The sequence below is a fragment of the Stegastes partitus genome, unplaced genomic scaffold (assembly GCF_000690725.1).
Source record: "Stegastes partitus isolate 25-593 unplaced genomic scaffold, Stegastes_partitus-1.0.2 Scaffold3628, whole genome shotgun sequence".
Classification (NCBI taxonomy): Eukaryota; Metazoa; Chordata; class Actinopteri; family Pomacentridae; genus Stegastes; species Stegastes partitus.
Window position 1 is genome coordinate 259,767 of NW_007581359.1, and position 15,832 is coordinate 275,598.

At 42.4% G+C, this 15,832-nt stretch overlaps 1 protein-coding gene across 3 annotated transcripts in view; it reads right to left on the reverse strand.

Annotated features, from left to right (window-relative positions):
* Positions 1 to 14,784, reverse strand: part of LOC103375900 (neuronal cell adhesion molecule) — a 46,713-nt gene extending 31,929 nt beyond the window's left edge. For all 3 annotated transcript variants that reach the window (XM_008306194.1, XM_008306193.1, XM_008306196.1), the window contains exon 1: positions 14,746 to 14,784. The gene's annotated coding sequence lies outside the window, so the exon portion shown is untranslated. The remainder of the gene's footprint in view (positions 1 to 14,745) is intronic.
* Between the last annotated feature and the right edge of the window lie 1,048 nt (positions 14,785 to 15,832).

Consider the following 15,832-nt stretch of genomic DNA (forward strand, 5'->3'; position numbering starts at 1 on the left):
TTGATGGCTCATGCAATCAGGGGTTTGTGAGCCTCGGCATGGCCTTAATGAAGCAGCAGGGATCTCCTGCACACGACTGAATGGAGGAGGGCATAATGATGAGAATGGCTCCGTGCACAGGAAGGTTTTGATGAGAAAACGGATAAGGTTGGAAGAGTTTATTTTTCTGAGGTTGCCGGGTGCTCTCGATGCTTGCTATTCACGCCTGGAGCTGCATGCAATTTCTCTGAGTGCCATTAGACATCTAAAAGGGGGAAGAGGGAAGCTGCTTAAAAGGCTTTGCTATAGAAGAACAGTGACACAGTCTTTTAGTGGCTTGTCAAAGGTTGAGAAAGTCACAACCATAGGGGTTTAAATATGAAGTAATGTTGTTAGCACGTTGGTTAATACTTCTCTGCAGGTGACCCTTAATTACTTCTCTTCCATGAGCCATAAATCCATATCTAATGTATTGTACGGGAGTAAGCAGTGATATGAATTACAGCCACGATGCACGAGTTGTGAATGTTCAGCGGCTTTGACTGATACCTCTCACGGGCCTTTTATGAGCAGCTACAGGACCACAATGGAAATTCTGCAGGTCGGCTGCAGCGTGCGTTTCCCATAATCTTCTCATTAGCTTTTATAATTGAGGGACCGTATGCAAATAATTGGTGTGGTTAACATATGAATTGGTGCCTGTTGTTCAGGGAGACCCCGCAGCTCGAAAGCACGCCAGATCCTTTCATCTGCACTGTACAATGCGAGACAATAAAAGATCTTCATTCATCTGCTCCACTGTAAATGCGTTGTTTGTATCCTACTCTTTTAACTCTCTCTTGTTGGAGGAACAATGCTGGCCAGAGCTACAGTGGTTCAAATACACTGCCATATAATACATGTTGCTTGTAAATCCAAGCTTTTGTCTTCCTAATAATAAACCTTATCTATGTTGTGCACTCCTCCTCTTCTATAGATCTGAACTTAAATTCCAGCTTTGGCTTGGAGACTACAGGAAATGTAAAACTGTCATTGTGTGAAGTAAAACCCCATTCGAAAATAAAAGTTGGTATATTTTGGCCTCTGCTGCATTAATTTAGACTATTCTTCTGAAAAACTGCACCAGAGAAGTCACCCAGCTTAGAGGAAGAGCCATATTAAATCTCTGCAGTGGGCCCTTAAGGATACGTGGCTCTGTTTTTACAACTCCCCCCCAGCTATCAATATAAAACCACTCTTAATTCTAATTGGCATCTGCTACTAATGCAACATGTCCGGCAATTTGTTTAGTCCACCTTCTTTCAGAGCACCGTGCATTGACATTCACTAAGCTTCCTCCCCGTACACGCCAAAAACACTCCGGGATTCGCTCTCTGTCCCCCTCTGCCCAAATGCTAATCACTGGCGGCGCCGGCACTTATGAGAGAGTTCTCCTCTTTAGCATGCAGATGGAAGCAGCAACACTAGATGGGACGGTGGTGTTAAGGAGGAAATCCCTGCCTGTTCAACCTGAATGGAACCAAAAGGCATTTCGCTTTCATCTTATCATCGCAGCCCAACTAAATATGACATATAGTTGGTAAGTCATGTCCTCCCATTATGCCTGAGAGGCTTCTCGTGATTGGTATCGGTGTATGAAGCCCTCGCTTTCTCCTCGTGGATAATTGCAGGTAGCAAATTGGAGGTCTTTCAATCTTTTCACTGCTTCATAATGTAACAAAAACTATAAATATTAGTTAATGAAGTAGCAATTTCAGTAAGGTTGCATAAACGTAAGTCCCTCAAGAGCATTTGCACACTTGTCACTTAACATCTGACTTGTACAGTGGCTCATTAATGTAAAATTATACAAGCTAAAAAGCATTGATTAAAATGAGATCAGGAGGCAAAGCAGCACAAGGCTGAGTGAACAACTGTGTGTCTGAACTTGACCCTTATTTAATAGCTTATCCCTACACTGTAATTACTTCTTAAAAGCAGGCGATTCCATATCCCCAAATATTCCCGCTTGTGCATGTTTGGATAAGCATTCATACTCACTTACACACATTTGCATATGCATCCTCCTTGTTTATGTGTTTTCACACTCTGGGCCCGAGCAGGACGTCACGGACGGAGCTTGAGTATGCTTGCCGTGCCACATGAGAGCGTTATGGGTGAGGCCATTCATATGCTGAGCAGACGTTCATTGTCATGAACAAATGCAGGAGAGAGGGAGGAATGCATGCAAACTGGCTTCTTGAATAGCTAAAAGGACCCTCAAAATCCTCGGCATACAACATCACAAGACGCACTTTAGCCACAGAAACATAACAGCTTTGAAAAACGTAATCAACATAAAACCAATCTCCTGTGCGAAGACAAGCAAATCCTTTAAGACGGCAGACAGAAACATCCATGCATACATGGACTCAAATGCCACTATAATAGTTATGCTATATAATCCATAAGCCTCACAGTTCAGTACATGTGGGAAAATGTTTACCAGCTAAATATAGGGACTTTTCAACAGAGCAGAGCCACTCAAAATTGCTCTCCAAAAGGGCACTCTGTATCCATAGCAATCCCCCAAATGCTCTTAGATCTCCATGCCAACAAAAAGATGTCAACTCCGTCATCAAACACAGACATATGGAAAAAAAGAGAAGAAAGGGGCCCAGACCCATTTGTCATCTCACAAGTAACCTTTGAGAGAAACTGTACGCTTGACATCTGCTCAGCACTAGAAAACCTCTGAACCTCCTCTGAGCTCAACAAAAGATGTATGATTAGAATCTCAGTTTGCCACCGTGTTCACACCGGATGGCTTACTCCACATGTGAAGGGTCTCTCAAGATGGGGCCAATATGTGGAGTTTACGTTAAGCTTAGGGGTGCCACAAAAAAGAGTCTGTGTGAGACGGACAGTGCGGGAAATGTTCCCCTCGAACTCACACAGACTCGAAGCCGTGATGTTTTGTAGCAAATGAATTCCTGTGGGCCACGACAAACACAAAGAAACAATGTCTATAGATGATCGCTATGAGTCAACAGCTGATGCAACCAGGCCTTTCTAGAAAAACACTGCTGTATAATAAACACTCTTCTGGTGGAATTTGAATTGTGCTGATACAGTATGTAGACAGGCAGGGAGCGAGTGGTCATTTCGAGCTGTCTGCACTTTGTGTGGTACCATTCAGTCTAGCAAAATCTGCCGACAACATCAGATAACAAAGCGTGAACACTGACAGTGAGCTGGAACAATCTGTTACCACTGCGTGTTAACACAACACATAATTTAAAAATTAGCAAGTAGCAGGTGGACAAAGGCAGCAAAGCCTATAGTCTCATCCAATCCAATCTGTACCCTGTGGCCATTTTGATACTTATAATCAGACTAAACAGCAGGCAGGAATGCATTCACAGAGCTAAAAAGGATTCAGAGGCATATCAAGTGAAAGAGATGGAACAAAATTACATTTTAAGTGTGTGATGTTTATAAGAAGGTACTAGTAAAAATGTAGAGACACCAAAATATTTTGAGATTTTGAGTCTACCAACCACAGTAATGGAACCGCAAAGCTGAGTGCCAACACCATCATACTGACATGCTCACAGTGATGATGATACATCCTTTGTTCATCACAGCAACTTACAGTTTGTTGCAAGCTTGTTAAATGTTGGGAACAGGTCAAGATAACACCAGGTACTTTAACTACCTTTTAAATAGCAAACACTGTTAATTTTACCAAATTAGTTGTTCGGGAAATGTTACAATAACAACTATAGTTGTATAAATTAGTTTAGGAAGCATCTCCATTACCAGATGCACTATGTGGCTACAGGATCACCGCCAAGGCCAAACAGAGCTGACTCTGTATAAATGGTCACTGGCCAGAAGCCTTAAACTGCTACAGAAGTCTTTGTCATAATGACCTGTTGCTAGCGTAACCCCAGTAATGCTCCCAGCCACACAAAAAACTACCTCACCGTCCACAAAATCTGAATTCAAACACGACACAACTGCAGTAACAATCACAGGACTAAGCGTTTAACTATTTGATTTGTAATAGTATTAATCCCCGTTGTTATTTGCATTTGCAAACATTGAACTCATTTAAGTTCCTCTGGTTGCTACAGTGTTAAACAGCAAACAAGCTGCAGTCTTCTATCTCATTAAACAGGTACTACAGCAAATCTATGATACATTTTCTGACATGAGTCCATTGTCTTTTGCCTTATTGGTTTGTATAATTCAATTGGTCAATAATTAACACGATTGATTAACAATGAATCATGACCACCCTGAACATGTACAGTTATACCTGTTCAAGTTCAAGTACAGAAGTGGCTGCATGAATGTCAATGGTTTTGCTGCACAGTTGGAAACTTTAACCAACTGGTAAATGCTGTGGTTGCACTAGAGGAAAAGACAAGAGATCACTAAAGTCAGGGGATCCATGCACAGTCCAATCCATCCAATAGTTGATTTCAGTCTAGATAATAAGTGTAGCCCAACCACCACGACTGGCCATCATTGCCACCCATAGAGCCATGTTGCTTCTGTGGTGATAAAACAGTAAGTTGTGCTCGCTGTTGTCAAGCAAAATCCACCAACAGCATCACAGAACAAAGCGCGAACATGGACTGTGCACGGCAACAACCTGTTATAAATATGTGCTACCACAACACGTCATTTAAAAATCGAGAAAAGTAAGTAGTGAGGACAAGTAATCTGTGAGAAAATCTGCGGCAGGTGGACGAAGGCAGCGAGTTCTAGTGTTATTGAGTGCCACCTCTACATTCACAGAGCACCACAATAGGCCTCTCCTGCAGTTTCCCTCCTCCTCCCTCTCCTCCTCCTCCTCCTCCAGCCCCTTCCACTCCACTCCACCTGTGTCTGTGAAAGGTCAGCGCAGAGGAGGGTCCTCGCCCCCTCCCCGGACCCACAGCTCCCACTCCACAATCATCCCCAACACTGGAAACCAGTGCCAGGAAACTCAATCAAAGAAGGGCTTCAGAGGGCTCCAGACCTCTCAAAACCCTCCATTGTCTCCAGAAGGCTTCCCCACACTGCGGCTGGTCTATATGTAACACTGTAAGAGGAGTTGCTCATTACTGCCCGTCCCCGGTCTCACTTTGTCTCTTTTGTGCGGCTGACAGAAGAATCCAGTTGCCCAGGCGGGCCAATAAAAGAGAGTGCAGTTACGTAAAAAAAAAAAAAAAGAAAGAAAGAAAGAAAGAAAATGAGAAAAGGAATTCATTTGCAGGAGTGGATGATGACAAGACACATATGTTGCATGTTGTGTGAGGTGTCGCATATTCAGCGTGGTAGTTTGGCATAAAAGAGACACTAATGCACAACTGTGTCACCTGTTGTGTCAATGCGAGACAGTACTGTAATGGCATCTGTTTAAAATTTGCCATTCACCCAATGAGTTAGAGTATTGACTGATAGACACACCACACCACAATGTGTGTGAATGTCAGAGCAATCCATTATCACATAAAGGAAGCACTATGTAACTGCCCCCTCTCTCACTCTCTCAGCCCCTCCTCGGCTCTATTCAGATACGGCAGGTGAATACAAATCATTTCCCCTCCGCTGCACTCCAAAAGGACTCACCATCCAATTTCAGACGTAGAGGACACAAACAATAGTCCTTTCAAAGTGTGAGAAAATCAAATCATGGTCTTTTTTTTTATTGAAAGACACAATCACAAGTTAACCCTACCAAAATGCTAAACCAGTTCTGAAAAATGGAAAATAGATTTTTTTTTTTTTTTTCCCTGAATGAGCTTTACACAATAAATGTTCGACATTTACATTCTACCTCAATAAATGACACAAAATGATCCACAGAGTAGCAAAAATAATATTCAGACAACTCATTAGCTGATTACTGAGCTAATAATTTCAACATTTAATTGAAGTGACACTTCAGCTCTGATGTTTTATATTCACTCCATGCACACAAAGTAAGTTATCATAGTTGATGCTAAACTGGAAATATGCATATTTACATTTCTGTTACTTTATTGCTAGTTAAGTATTTAGTAATAAACTGGCCTTTTATTGCACTTTCCTTCTAGTTGTTATTTTTGAAAGGTGCTTGTTTTCATTTTAGGAGAGAATACTTTTGTTCAGCAGAGTAATGCAGTGACTTCAACAATAAACTGATTCTCAAAGTGTTGGTAACTAATATTCTTAGGATCAGCTAATCAAAGAAGCAACTCATCATTCCACAACTTCTTTTAGCTTTGATTTAATATTTAAGCGTTTATCTCCTTCACTTGCATGCATGCACACACATCTTATTTCTCTAATCAACTGTCAAACACAACATAATCCACATTAGAAACCTTATTCAGCAAATCCCACCACAACACAAGCAGCAATGTTGCTTATTGTGACAATAATGTTTGTCTGCTGCACTGATCCAAACACTGACTTCCAGCCAAGTGTGAATGAGCTTTGATTACACTGGTTTGAGCTATGGCCACTCTATTTCAGGAGTCAGGTTTTCATATGCAAAACCAAACAAACAAGTCGGTCGAGGGAAGCGAACAATTCATCAAAGATATCCCAGAGTAAACTCCTCTGACTATTTGAATTTAAAAGAGTGGCCCTGTGAATTTTCATTTTAAATTCCCCTTCCAAAGACGTTAGATGGAATTTGATCTAATTAAGTTCTGTGACTGAGAAACTTGTGATATTCAACCAGAAATGAAATAACAGGGAGAGAGATTACATCTCCCTTAAGCGGATGGAAGTATTTTTTTGTCAGCAAGTAATTGGATGACCCCATTTTATTTGAAGCATTGGATTTTGTGAAATTAGAGAGAGAGAGTTTTGAAGATTAAAGAATACAACGGAAAGCCCCTGGTGGTGAGTGACTGATGGTGACTGTTGGCGCTTCACCACGGCTTACAGTGATCATGCTTCTATCTGTCTCGTGGGTCTGCATGACTGAAATGTTAGCTAATGAGCATTAATGACACTAATGAAGGTCTTAGCTTTCTCATAAAGGCAGCGGCTTTTTTTATGTTCTGCAGAAGTCTCCTGTTGAAGTTCAGTTGACAATGAGGAAATCAGAGACTCAATACCAAAAAAAAAAGATAAAAATCCTGGTCTAATAGCTTAGAGATTTTCCATCTTACATCCATCATTTGGAGGGTTTGAGTGTGTTTCGGCAAGGTTTGGTGTTTTGCCCAGAGGGCATCGCAGCAGACAAACACTGCTCCGTCCTTACAGATCATCCGGCCCCATCAGAAATAATGGCCCCGACAAGAACTGCTCCATCAGCACTCATTTGTCAAACGGTGATTCCGGAGGAAACATTGCTCCCATTTAACACTAACAGTCAGCCCGGCTTCCGTTAACAGCTTCTGTCCTGCGTCTGCCTGTGACGGGCAGAGACCAGTCGCTAATGCAGTAGAAGTGTCTGCTCAGTGTTGGATAATAGCTGGGTGAGGCTTTAGTGGGGTTTGAGGTGTTTTTCTTACTGTGCCTGTCGCGTAATTCAGGTTCAGGAAAAGGCTGACAGTGGGAGGTCGAACAGTATCGCTGGACATGGTGCGTGTCACTTGCTTCCGTGGGAGGAGATCAGAGGTGTTTCACTTTGTTTATGCCCCCAGGGTTGAACATGACAGAAGAATGAATTAGTGCCATAACAGATGCAGTATACTATCTCTGCAGAAACCACCTCAGCTGCATCTGTCTACACTCAAAGAATGAATAAATGCATTTCCTGGTGACCTACGACCAGCATAAACATTCAGCAGTGTGTTTCAAACAGAGTTGAGTATATATACATATATATATTCATCCAGTTTCTGAGGTTTGGTGTATAGAAAGCAACTTTTCTCAACACAAAAATACTGAAAAATATGAAGAAAAAAATGTATCTGGATTTGTCAAACTTATGAAGCCAAAATTATTCAGTATTAAATCCTCTACTACACAAGGCAGCCATACATGAACTTACTTGTATAAAATCAGTGAATATTTAAAGTAAAGCTTATGAAAGAGACCTTCACCCTGTGCCAAAAAAGTATCACAATTTGATACAGACACAGAGATTAATCAGGCTAATTAAATGCCATTTTGAGATAATCAGCTTTGGCTAAATACCAGGGGGACAGCTATCAGGGGTTACCTTGGGGCGGTTTGCACCGCCTACTGGTGCCTGACTAGTACCCACAGCTAATTGATCGTTTTCCATGGTGCATATGAGGTAAGACAAATCCATAAACAACAGCACATCAGAGCTTGTTGGCAACAGAAAGTGACACAATACACTTATGGCAACATAAGATATCATAATGTTTACCAGACTAATAGTAGGAGATGCTGCTATCTGCTCATGAATGCTGTCGATAATTAAATCTATTCATACATATATATTGTCAGTGCTTTCTAAATTTTGAAATAGCAGCATTGTCATGGAAAAACACCCATCAAACAACGTATTTAAAAGTAGTTTTTGTTGTTCGACCTAGACTTGGCTTGTAAGTTATGCATACAAAAAAACTACATACAATCTTGAACTACTTTAAATTTTAGCACATAGTGACCTTTTGCAGCATATGTACTGCACATACTTCATTACACTGTTTAATATATACAAAACCTTTTTGCATTGCTTTTAGTATAGTCAACATTTGTCTACCTCAGTAGACTAGATGCGAGTGATGAGTGCGTTTTAATGAGGGCATGCTGTACATAGGTTAACCATGGCCCTTGGTAAAGACACAGCCAGCAAAGAATTTGTTAATTGCTGCATATGACAGTAAAGTCTTTGACTCCTTTGAATCCTGGGTAATTACATCTGCGGAATCCACCTTGAGAGCTATTTTCACAAGTACAGTAACTAGAGAGGGTCATATGGTTGCACAGTTGGTTTCATGAGGATCAAAATTGTGTGCACTGACAGTATACTACTCTATCAGCTAGGTCTTGCTGATATGAAGCATCTGTGCTCGTTTGCTTTTACAGACTAACTCTACATTTTTACACTCAAAATCAGATGTATGAAAATCCGTAAAAGCTTGCATGAAAAATCTCAGATGTTTGTGTGAGGTTGGTTAATGATACAGTAACTCTAACATTACAGGTGTGAGCAAAAACAGAATGGTTTAATTTCATCGAAGCTTTCTAACATCCATCCATCCATTATCTATACACCGCTCACTAGGGTCGCGGGGGGGCTGGAGCCTATCCCAGCCAACTCAGGGTGAAGGCAGGGGACACCCTAGACAGGTCGCCAGACCATCGCAGGGCCACACTTAGAGACAGACAACCAAGCACACTCACATTCACACCCACAGACAATTTAGAATCACCAATTAACCTCAGCATGTTTTTGGACCGTGTGGGAGGAAGCCGGAGAACCCGGAGAGAACCCACGCTGCACAGGGAGAACATGCAAACTCCATGCAGAAAGATTCCGGTGCTGCCACCGGGACGCAAACCGGCAACCTTTTTGCTGCGAGGCAACAGTGCTAACCAACTGTGCCACCTTGCAGCCCGCTTTCTAGCATGCTGAGTCATTTTCCTTTTAGGATGACTTTGCATCATCTGTCCGGGAACTACTTTGGACAAATATGTGCTTACAGCAATGTTTATTCATGCGCAATGTCACTGGTAAATGATCCAGTAAAACAAAAACAGGAAAAAAATAAATATTAGTACACTGGGATTTGATGCAATTTAGCAACCAGTAGAAAACCACACATGAAACTCTGAACGTTGTCTGCTGTTTCAGTGTGACGTCACGTTTCATACTTACCCATTCCTTTACACTCCCCCTCTTTCTCAGCAGGTACACAGAGAGATTTCTCATTAGAATTGGCTGAGCTGCAGGTGAGCGAGGGGTTACATCTAAATTCAGGCATTTGTATTCCACCACAACACCCAGGGAGCAGGCTGTTTATAGTGATGAGCAGATAGACTTGGCCTTGAACCAGGCCCCACGCCTAACAGCCACATAAATCATTCGGTTTCTTCGAGGCCATTCCAAACAGATAGATCCCACCAGCATTCAACGGTTTGAGGACAGTCTTTTCTGTCCTGAAGCCACGTCGATACTCTGAATCAGTCAAAACAGACCTTTGGACCTCATCGACAGGGTGAAAGGGGGTTCACGGGTATTTCAAATTTTAAAAATCTAATACAGAGATCTGTAATCGCGCAGTACTGCATTGGAACCACATTTATGCATTAAAACCTGGCCCAGAATTTTCTCTCTTGCTTTCTCTCTGTCTAAATAAATAGAAAAAAAACCTAAATTGGAGTAGGTACACATCCTCTCTGGTCAGCAGAGTATTCTGTTAGGGTATCCTGCTTTATAAAGCTCACGTGAGAAAGACACCTGCTTGAGGATTTTTAGAGGTATCTTGAAACAAGAAATGGACTACTTCAATGAAGGTGGTTTGACATATTTTAAAGCTATTTTTTGACTTCCTTATGTTATAATAACTCCAGGGATGTACCAAGCCTGACCCCTTGATTTGTCAGTGATAGGTATTAGCAAAAAAAACTAAACCTGAACCATTGCTTACGTCCACTGCCACACATGCGTTGTACAGCAAGATCAATCAATGACTGACTATTTAAAATTCACCACACTTTTGATTGCTCATACATTGATTTTACAGGCAAAGCCATAAACACATGATACGAGCTGCAAAAGTGGCTTTTACATATGCCTCTGGGATATAAAAACACTGCTCTACAAGACCTTAACCTCACTTAATACATGTGTTCTGGCCAGAAGTCATTACGCATCCCACAAGGCTCTGTCGTGTTGCCTCTTTAGTAGCTAAACCACATAATAATCTCTGGTTGCCTACAAGGAAAAGTCAGCCTCTGGTTGCTACAGTATTAAGCAGCAAGAAGCACAGCAATGTACTCCAGCTAATCTATAGAACTTCAAGTGACCTTGTTAAGGACATCACTAGTTGACACAACGAGCGTTACAAAACAGTCAAGTGTAACCACCTGTGCTGAAGTTCAAGCACTCATAGGTGTTGTTGATGTTGCAGTTAGAAAAAAAAAGGAAAAGGAAAAAAAGCTTTATGTGGGAAGAATGGGTAGTATGGGAACCAGCAAGCATGAAGAATAGTGGTTCACCTCACTGCATCACTGGAGCACTAAACAATCAGTAAGGCTAGCTCGGTTGTGATTGGTAGATTAAAAAGAACTTGTAGACAATTGTTTTTTATCTGAACACACCATTATTGTTAGAGAGTCAGCTTACAATGCTAATAATCCCAGGTCTGTATGCTTAATATGAAGTTAAAGTCAGCAGGCGGTCAAGTTAACCAAGCATAAAGACTTCGAGCAGCCAGCCTGGTTGTGTCCAACAAGTAGCTCGAGCAAACAACACCTTGATAATGTACAACTTTGTGTTTCACAAGGCTGGACTAGATAATACCACACAGAGAAGACGAGCTGCAAAGGTAAAGGCCTCGAGGAAGGTTGTGCAGGTGAGAAGATGGAGATGCAACACCTGATATAGAACAGACTCTCCAGGCTGACTGCTGAGCAGTTTGTGAGTCAGTTGAGCATGAAGCCAATTTTCTCCGCCACCCTGGAAGATGGCGAAGGAGAGCAGAAGCCCCTGAAGAGGGGCCTCACCAACCTCTTTCACATCACTCAGCCTCTTTCTGTCCCTCACTGTCTTTGTATCCATCTATTCATCTGTTTGTTTATTCATGTCCTTCTTTCCGACACTTATTCGCTGAATCTCCCTCTCTGCTCTGCTACAGACAAACATACACTCTCTCTCTCACGAGCAGCAGACAGACCCGAGTGTTGACACAGAGAATCGTCAGAGAATTGTCAGGCTCGAATCAAAGAGACACCTAAGAAATGTCTTGATGCGAAACGACGAGCGCTGGGAGCAGCCCACGGGCCTTCTGTGAATGTATGAGTCCCACAACTCATCTGCAGCTTGTCTCATCTCACAACTGCTGCTGTGTAATATCTCTGCTTTCTAACCATGAGCAAGAAAGCTGCTGCTCCACTCATAGTAGATGACAACACTGCTCAGGTACTCATATTCATGAAAAATCTGAAAAATGTCGCTGTAAGTGGTTTAGTTTATACAGTGCTCTATTAGAATTGACATTTTTTTGGCTCTGTGGTCATGAAGATTCAATTTGGAAAAGAAAAAAAACAACGAGGAGGTTAAAGTGCTGACAGTCAGCTTTAATTAGAGGCTGTTTACATCAAGTTGTAGGTCTTCTTCCATACACGCACATTCCCCTTCTGTCTCCAGGAGAGAATGTAATTGGAGCGATGAAAGGGCAACTCTGGTTTCATAAAAGACTTTTTCACATTTTTACCTATTGTTCCTGTTTTGGAGGGGTCAATGCTTGCCTCTGTTTGATTGTGGACAGAGGAGACACAAAATCTGAGAGAAAGATGGAAATGTCATGCAATCGAGGTTATTCACCAGATAGAAACAAGGGATTGTTAGAAGGGCATCGTTCTCATGTGTAGTAAGACTGTCCTCGCCTCACACATTATTTGTGGCAATCTGGCAACGTCAAAAATCACAAATCACACATTTTACACCCAAGAACACAAAAATGTAAATTACATGTCCAATATGCCCATTCTATTGTCCACTGGAGCAGCGTTCTCATGTTTCTACATCTCAGTCATGTGAGCAAATTCAAATGCTACAAGTGATAGTCAAAACTTACAAAATGAGTTGTCGATAGCAAAAAGTTTGGGATGTTTGGTTGCAAATGGTCTGCAGTTAATGATAGGCTGAATTCTCTGAGCTCCAGATCTTAGTGGATCATTGGCATCTTCCCTGTTGTTCTGTTGAGCAGCACTTTTTCTTGTTGTTTTAGGGGTGTTATTTTGGCTTCAGTCTGGTTTTGAGCAACACATTATGAGTTGTATTGAGTGACTGATTTGGAAAATCTAAACTTTGGCCATGTAACTCCTTGGTTATATTTTCTGTGTGTTGATGACTGGTCTCCCACAATACCCTGCTACAATTGGTGCTCTAAAAACTGCTAACCATGCATTATGCAAAACGACCACAATCAAATGCCCTTTAAGCAGCACTTTAAGCTTACAAATTCAAATACATCAATTCACACATCTTTTCTGATTGCACTGTGTACTAAAAGCTCACATGATCTAATCAGTCTCCAAGATCTTGAGTCAAAAGCCACACTCTAATGCATCCCAAGACCTGCGAAGTTGACAACATCAGCTATTTCAGAGCAGGCACAGCTTCGACTGAGTGATCCTCCATCTTTTTTCCCATCCACCCCCACTTTGCATCAAAACACACAAACAATAATACCACACTCCCTGACGGCCACGTGAGGGGAAACTGGTGAAAGACAGCAGCATAGAGGTAAACAGAAACCTCTGTGGCCTTCTATTGAAGGGTTTTGGAACCTGAATGCTGCAGCTCACAATAGACACTTCACGCCTCGCTGTGTTTCAAACCGCAAATTCAGTCTGCAGCTCCTAAGTGTGGCCCTCTATGACTCGGCCATTGAAAACTGTAGACTCAGCCTCTCTGTGCCTGCAGCACACATTCACAACAACAAGCCGCTGCCACGGTGCTATGACAGGGGAGAAGCGGAAAGAATGAGGGACTCGGAGGCAGACTGACAGACGGAAAAGCAGAGGCAAAGTGAAAGATTGAAACAGACACATAAATGGATAAACTGGGAGAGAGTGGAGCTCCCCCCTCCCTACCAGCAAAAATAACACAACCGTAGCACCAGCAACAGAGGCGGATGAGCTCCAAGCCGTGAGAGTCCCTTAACTCTCCACTCAGCTGTGCATGCCGCCTCCCCGCCTGGCGTGGCGTGCTGCAAGGCCGAGGTGGGATCCTTCCTTCACACTTGGCTGGGCGGTGGACACACATCACACCGTGTCACCTCCACTCACAGAGCATTAGATCAACTCCCTGCTGAATCACAGACGCACTTTCAGCACAGGAGAATGAGGGGATGAGCCAGAGGTTACCGAGGGTCCTTTTAAAAACCCCCTGTGCGAGCCGAGAGTCAATTCTCTGGGCTCTAATGCATCCTGAGACCTTCTGCTCGAGGGGCGCTACTTCAGCTCTTAATTCTACAACTGCCATTAGGGAACTTTTCTACCTCTGCACGCTCGATTATGACACATTATGTGTCAATAAGAGAGCGGCGCTAGGCACAATTTGGGCTCTAAGTGCTATTTTGCGATTTCTAAGCATTGACGCCCACTGTCACAGCAGTGGGTGAGGATGAGAGGGTGCGCTACCTTGGCAACCATATGCATCAAACAGACAATTGGACACTAGAAACAGTGTTTTGTTTTAACTCCCTGCCAAACCCTCGCTGCCAAAATGGACGCCGACACAAAAACACACTTTGCCAGTTGACAAATGGCAGTCAAGCAAGCGGTGACCTTTGCCTTACAGCTAGAACAAAAGGGACGGCAGGGAAAGAGCTGTAGGAAGGTTGGGTAGTCGCTCAGGGGCTGGTGAGCTCCACAGAGAGTGTTAATATTAATAAATTCACACTCTGGTAGTAACACTCTGGTATCATAGATGAAGATATTTAGACGGGGGACGACTGCCAGGCATGGCAACAGACTGACATCTGTGTGTGTTCACATGCTGCTGGAGGGGAAATGCCGTTGAGAAGAACAAGAACGTTTGATTGTAAAAGGCCGGATGTTCACACTGTTTTGGAAAATGACGATGTGGTGTGATGAGAAAAAAAAAAAAGGATTTAAAGTCTCGCAGAAATGTTTCCAACTTACCCAAGAAACCCAGATCCCCTCTCTCCTCCTCCTCGATGGCCAGTTGTCTGCTTCTTCCTCTGTGGTTTTCTTCAATCTGGTTTAAAAAAAGTAGACATTTTATTATCTTTTCTCTTCTCTTTCGCTGTTGAAACAACCCAGACTACAAACCAGCCACAGAAGAAAATCTAATCTTTGTTAATAAGGTTTCTGGGGAGGATGTTTTGCACATTTTCTGACATCCAATACACGTGTTTGACTTGATAACTGCCGTATTACTTTATGTTTGGTTTTATTACAATCTGCTAACAATCTTTTTTCATATTAGAAGTCTCCTGCTCCATCAGTCACAGCAATGATTACACACCAGGAAGTTCCAACATGAAATCTCTCCTTCCCATCAAACGCTTGGTCTTATGAAAGGAGACAAGTTTTTTTTTTTTTCCTTTACACGCATAATCATTCGTGAGTGTGTTGACTCTCTGGAAATGCACTTAAAACACTCCCAACTGTGACAAGTTTTGGAGGTGGAAAGAAGGCAAACACCCGAGCTGTGTAAACCAGAGCGCGAACATGGATTTTCAGAGGCAACAGTGTGTAATCCAAGCTGATAGACAAAAAGGCCTGTGGCTGAGAGCTGGAGGAGAGACACATCTCCTCCCCTCATCTCCCCTCCTGTCTTGTCTCATCTCCTTGATCTCTTCTTCTCTTATCCTACTTTCTTGTGTCCTTATTCTCTATACGTCTCCTTTCCGTTCCTCTCATTCTTCTTCTATTACCGACTGTCACCCTCGCTCCCGTCTTCTGCTCTTGTCCTCTATTTCCTCTCACCTTGTTTCATTTTCGGTCTTTTCTGAATTCTTCGTTTTCCTTCCCTCTCCTCACCCGTCCTCTCTAACCTGCCATAACCGATCCTCTTTTCTTCCCACATGTCGACTCTTTCATGTCCTTCTTCTCTGTCATGAATGTGTGAGCCTTGAGGTCAGGTTGCCATGCGGAGTCACATAATATGTAGAGAAAAATGTAACTTTTCAAAGACTAACATAAAGATGTTTTGACATGTTTTAAATGAGAATGATTGTATGAAATCATATTTCCTCCAAAACCC